Below are 6,208 nucleotides of genomic sequence, written 5' to 3'. Positions count from 1 at the left end.
TTTTTTTTTTGAGACAGAGTCTTGCTATGCAGATGCAGTTCAGGTGGACCTTGAACTCACCGTGTAGCCCAGTTTGGCCTTGAGCTCCTGGTGATCCTCCTGCCTCAGCCTCCCCAGTGCTGAGATGACACACATGGGCCGCCTCAGTGATACTTTCCACATTAAATATGTTCACAATGTCACCACTGAATGACACTATTAAATAAAGCCCTATCATTTGCTATGCAAAATGCTGGCTGTTACCACTAGAGATGTATTTCAGTGTGTTTTAAGGCCTTTTCCTCTTTCCGAGTCTGCACTTGGTGTTGCCAGGCTGGGGGCTCCCGGCAAAGCCCCCGCACGGGCCACAGCTCTGGCACAAGTGGGGCAGCTGTGCTCGGCGGAACGGGACTTGCCTTACCGGAGACTGAGCCCAGGAGAGAGCGCCGTGCCCCCACCCCCCGCATCTAATCTTCCCTCACCCTGTGCACGCGATCTTCCAGGGAACCCCATTTTCAGGCATTCTGTGGCAGCTCAGTGGAGAATCGGCCAGATCCAGTATGTGGGGTTTGACTCCAAATCAAAATTTACTTTATTACACGCTTTTAAAATCCACCTGTTTCAGTCACTCTTCTCTTGCTGCTGGGCCAAATACCTGACCCCCAAAATGAAGGAAGGAAAGGTTGATTTAGCTCACAGTCAGTGGCCGTTTCAGTCTGTACTCCACTGGCTCCAAGGCAGAGTGGCATGTGGCATGTGGCATGTGGCAGGGGGCAGCCTTTCGTGGCAGCCCAAAGAGCAGAGAGAGCAAGGGAGGAGCAGCAGCAACAGAGAGCAAGTCTGTCCCCCTTGAACTGCGTTCAGGCTGTCTGCCCCAGGCTAGGTGGAGCACTCCCACCCATAATCCCAGAAGCACTCACACCCATAATCCAGCAGCACTCACACCTATAATCCCAGTTAATCACAAACTCTAGAAGTACACCCCATGTCTGCATGAGGCTTTGGGGGGAGACCTAGGCACAAACCATAACACCATCTCCCCATTTAACGAATACAAGACCCCGCTGGGTGCTGCCATGAGTCCTTGCAAGTTTCAGCTCATCTGATGCTTAGGGGGATCTGGAAGGCACTGACCCACAGCCAGGGCACGGTGGGCGGAGCTTCCCCTGGGTGTCACCTGCTTGTGCAACAGGCGGCATCCAGGGGCAACACCGGGGCAGAGCTCAGGCCCTGGGTGAGTCCCTGCAGCAGGGCCATATTTTATCTGAGATGAAGTTTGTGTCGGGAGTGGAGATGCGTGCATTCCAGTGAGTGAAGCCACCAGAAGCGTCTACCGCGTGGCCTCTGGCCTCGCAACCCTGGTGGCTCTTTCTACCGAGAGTGAAAAATCTCTTGGACTTCGACTGCAAAGAGACCTGTAGAGGAAAAATTAGTGTTGGTAACTTGATGTTTAATGGGTCTTCCACGGCAAATAAACAAAAGAAAAGCTCATCATTAAGACTCCATAGCAACATGAAAGCTGGCTATGAGGTTAGGGGTCCCGAAAAGAGCAGAACATACAACTCTTCGGTAGGTGACATTGAGAGGGGACGGCCCCCCACCCATGGGCAAAGGAAGGCCATTCCTGATAAGATTGCCTGGTTTCTCCCTCTGTGTCCCCAACTAGGACAATATGTTCGGTCACAGTAGCTTCTTTCTAAGTTTTGAGATTATGTCTGAGATTTCATTAAAGGAGTGTTGGATCCTGAGCCCTGAGTACAGTCTTCAGAAGGGAGCAAGTGGCCCTAAGGTGACGCAAGTCCGGCCGGCCGTAACAGGATGGAAGGTGGAGGCTGTCTGTCAAGCAGTTCCTCGGTGGACACCGCCTGGAGAGGCTGCCCGGCGCGTTTCGGCAGAGCCTCCGGGGCCAGCTGGATGGAGACCCCTGAACGCGCGCTCCCAGCACGTACGGCGCGCCTGCACCCACAGCAGCGAGAAACTTCCTTCCGGTTACCCGGAGCTTACAGCAGCTACGTCGTGATGTATAAAGAAAAATGTTTCCCTGGGACACAACTCTTTGTTACATACAAAAAAGGGGGAAGTTTTAAAAGTTTTTTAAAATAAGTTTCAAGGGCCGGCCAGATAGCTCAGCGGACTGAAGTGCCTGCTGAGGCAGGCGCAGTGGCCGGGCTTCCATCCCCAGTGCGCCGGCTGGCCCTGCCCCGGGGTGTGCTGAAAAGGCGACTGAGACTGCATGGTGGCGTGGTGCTCGCCTGTAAGCCCAGCGCTTGGGAGGCTGAAAACAGGAGGATCCCTACGAGTCTGATCTGTGCTGTGAGACCCCGTAGACCCCGTACTAAATACATAAGAAACCTCAAATTTTTAAAATCACGTTTCAGAGATAAGAAGTATATGTGCATTCTGTGACCATAAGAAGCCACGTTGCAAGCAGCCCACTAAGAGAAAGGAAAGAGTGCGAGAGGGTCTGGGATCGTTTGTCCCAGTACTGGCTGCTCCAGGCCAAGCTGTCGCTTTTCTCCCTGGGTGCCGCTGCCCTCTCTCACACACACATGTTGCTTTTACTTCAAGGAAAAAGCAGGCACGCCCCGTGGACTCCCACACAAGGTCACACCTAACACCTGTCTGATTCACCCGTAGCTGCGGCCAAGGAACCTCCCCATGGGGACAGGGAATTAGCGGCCCGCAGATGTCTCTGTGTTTAACTTCTCTTAGAAGTTGAAGCTCTCTTGGAACTATTGCTGAGGTGAAATTGGTTCCTGTGAACTCAAACCAAGCACCAAGAAAGGAGGAACAAGAAGACGACGCATGGTGCAAGCACACGTGCGTCGGAAGCACAGGGCTGGCCGCGGCTTCCCCCAAGGGCGGCGACAGTCAGCGGTAGTGTCCTGCAAGTGCAAACACACCCAGAGAGAATTTCACATTTTCTGACCACAATGCAATGATGGGAACATCTAAGCGACCAGAGTCAATCCAGAAACAATGTCTGCCTGCCCCAAACCCCACCTTGCACCCCACGAAGACGCAATTATCTGGCAACTCTGAGAGCTGCTGTCATTGCACATGCAGTGAATTCCTGGTTTTCATGACAGAAGGTGCCGACGCATGTATACTACTCAGAGCTGCAAGAAGAATTCTTGCCTCGGGTCATGCATGTGTCATGGGCTTCCATGAGTCAAGCAAGATTCTACTTAATTGGCCAAAACATAAACAAGTGTGGTCAGGAGCCCCTGTCAGGTATATAAAGGCCCCAGCCCTGCAGGAGGACATCAGCCCTCACACCCAGCACCTCCCTCCCAGCCTCCACCTCTCACCAGCTCCACCATGTCCTGCTGCGGATCCTTCTCCTCCCTGAGCTGCGGGGGCGGCTGCCTGCAGCCCTGCTGCTGCCGCGACCCCTGCTGCTGCCGCCCTGTGTCCTGCCAGACCACCGTGTGCCGGCCCGTGAGCTGCGTGCCCCGCTGCACGCGCCCCATCTGCCAGCCCTGCCCCAGGCCCGTGTGCTGCGCCCCCTGCGGCCTGCAGGAGGGCTGCTGCCGCCCCATCACCTGCTGCCCGTCGTCGTGCACGGCCGTGGTGTGCAGGCCCTGCTGCTGGGCGTCCACCTGCTGCCAGCCCGTGACCGTGCAGGCACCGTGCTGCCGGCCCCCGTGCTGCCAGCCCGCGCCCTGCCGCGTGACCTGCAGGGGCCCCAGCCTGGACCCCTGCTGCTGCTGAGCCTTGCAGCAGGCAAGCATAGAGCTCCTGCACAATGGGGGTCCCCTCTCTCCACTGAAGAAGTCTCTGCCAGGCCTACCAGGACCCCACGTCCACGCCGGCTCATCTAGGACGCCCTGGGCTGGCTTCCTCTCTTCCTGTAGAAGTAACATTTTTCCTCCCATTTTGTGTCTAAGGTCTGACGGGGTGTGTAGTTTTTAATAAACTTCTCTTCTTTGCCCTCCCACACACCACTTGGGTTTTATTTACTCAGGGTAATTTTGTTTTCATTCAATTTCAATATAAAAACAAATTTCCATACAGTCTAAACAAGGTGCAGAGGCCAGGCATTCAATCCTCATCCCATGCCCGCCCACCTCCGGGGCATACTGGGAGGGGGACTGAGACTGGGAATGGTGGCACACGCCTGCAACCCAGCGCTTGGGAGGCTGAAAAGCAGGAGGATCGCTACAAGCCTGATCTACGTAGTGAGACCCTGCAGATCCTGTACTAAATACATCAATTTTTTTTTAAGTGAGGCTGATGGCCTACTGTCTGTTAATCACAACCTGCCTGGTGTGCCAGAGACTTTCCAGCTAAGCCAAAAATGTTCCCCTCTTAAGAAACAAGCAAAGAGGGCTGGCAAGATAGCTCAGTGGACTAAGTACCTGCTTAGGCAAACACAGGGACCAAGGTTCGATCCCCAGCACCACAGCTGCGCTGGCCCCACCCTGGGCTCATTGAGCCAGCCACCAAGACAAGGCATGGTGACCTGCAATCCCAGCGCTGGGGTAGCTGAGGCAGGAGGATCACTACAAGTCCAAGCTGCGCAGGGAGACCCTGTACCAACTACAATAAAAAAGAAAAAGGAAAAGAAAACCTCTGAGGGGATGAGTCAAGGCCAACCTGTGGAAGGACAAGAGCTGGAGGGAGGGGAGGGATTAAAGTTTCAAAAGAGAGAACTGAGGGGGAAACAGGGCTTGAGCTTTTTCAAGCAGGAAGGGGCTCGGGAGTGAGAGGGAGCGCGCAGGGTGGGAGGAGGAGAAGCCAAAGAGCCTTGAGGCGTTAGGCACACAGCAGGCTCCTCGCCACAACTGCTCATTATGCCCTGTGAGCGCATACTCAAATACGTTAAACACTTAAAAATAAAATGGATATAAAATTTAAGACGCAGCATGCCCACGGAGAAGTCACTGTTGATGGGGAAAATAACAATGAATGAGAACTAGCCTTGTGCGTGAGTTAGGACTTTGGTGTCCGGGTCAGAAGGACATGGGCATTCCCAGCAAGGGGAGAGGTTCGGAGGAGACGCCACCGCAGCTGCCAGGGCGCTCTCGATGGGGACTTTGGGTGTGTCCTAAGTAGGGGCAGAAAATAAATTAGAGAGTGTGTATGCTTCGATTATTGGCCAAGGGAGCAGGCCAGTAAGCACAAAGAGCCGTGGGGAGCTGGGGCCAGGAAGCGGCAGGAGAAGAGCTGATGCTGGGGTGATGCTCAGGGAAACGCCGCCTAAAAACAGAAGACCCAAGTCTACAAAAGCCACAGCTACGCATAAACTAACCAGGAGGCTGTTGTCCCCGTCCAAGCTGCGTACAGGGACTGGGCTGAGGGGAAGGCCAGAGGACAAGGAACCATACTGATTTGGGCAGACATTCACACCCAGATGGTATTAACTGAGTTGAAGGATGAAATGATGGGCTGGCCGGATAGCTCAGCGGACTAAAGCACCTGTTTAGGCAGAGCGCAGCCACCAGGGTTTGATCCCCCCATCTCTGCCCAGTGCCCTGCCGGCTGTGCCCCTGGGACACGCTGAGACAGCGACTGAGACTGGGCGTGGTGGCGTGCACCTGTAATCCCAGCTCTTAGAAGGCTGAAAACAGGAGAATCACTATGAGTCGGATTTACGCAATGCCACCCTGTAGACCCTGTACTAATTACAAAAAAAAAAAAAAGAAATGAGAAGCTGGAAACAAACGTGACTTATTGTGGAATGTGACTTATTGTGGTTCTTGGAAAACTCTTTGGTGCTTAGAACAAAAGAATTTTAGCATATTTACATCTAGTTACTGTGTTTAAAAGTCACCACTCATAATGTGCCTTGCCTACCACTTCACTGTCATTACACTGTTTTCAAACTCAAAGGAGAAAGACGGTTTTACTAAGAGTCAGTGAATCTGGAAAGCAGCGTGGTGTAGAATGAAAGGGCTGGTCTAAAGAGGATTGTATCCCCAGCAGTTCTGGCTGCTCACTGTGTGAGTGCAGAAAATCATGTAACTTCTCCCAAATGCGCGCCTTCCTGGCCCCGTAGGATTCCAGCACCTACTAATCCCGAGGACAGTTAACAGCCGTGCCTGTCATGCACCAGTGTTCCGACTGTGAACTTCGAGGGTGGAGGCTCAAAGGGTTCCGAGCCTTGATTCCTACCCTTGACTGATCCCCTCTTGGCACCACCTGAGGCGTGCACTGGAGCAAGACAAAGGAGAAAGCAAGGTCCTGCTTCCTATGTCACGCTTCAGTGCTCCACGCACAGAGGAAT

The sequence above is a fragment of the Octodon degus genome, unplaced genomic scaffold, assembly GCF_000260255.1.
Source record: "Octodon degus isolate 3935 unplaced genomic scaffold, OctDeg1.0 scaffold00056, whole genome shotgun sequence".
NCBI lineage: Eukaryota > Metazoa > Chordata > Mammalia > Rodentia > Octodontidae > Octodon > Octodon degus.
This window is presented reverse-complemented; position numbering follows the sequence as displayed.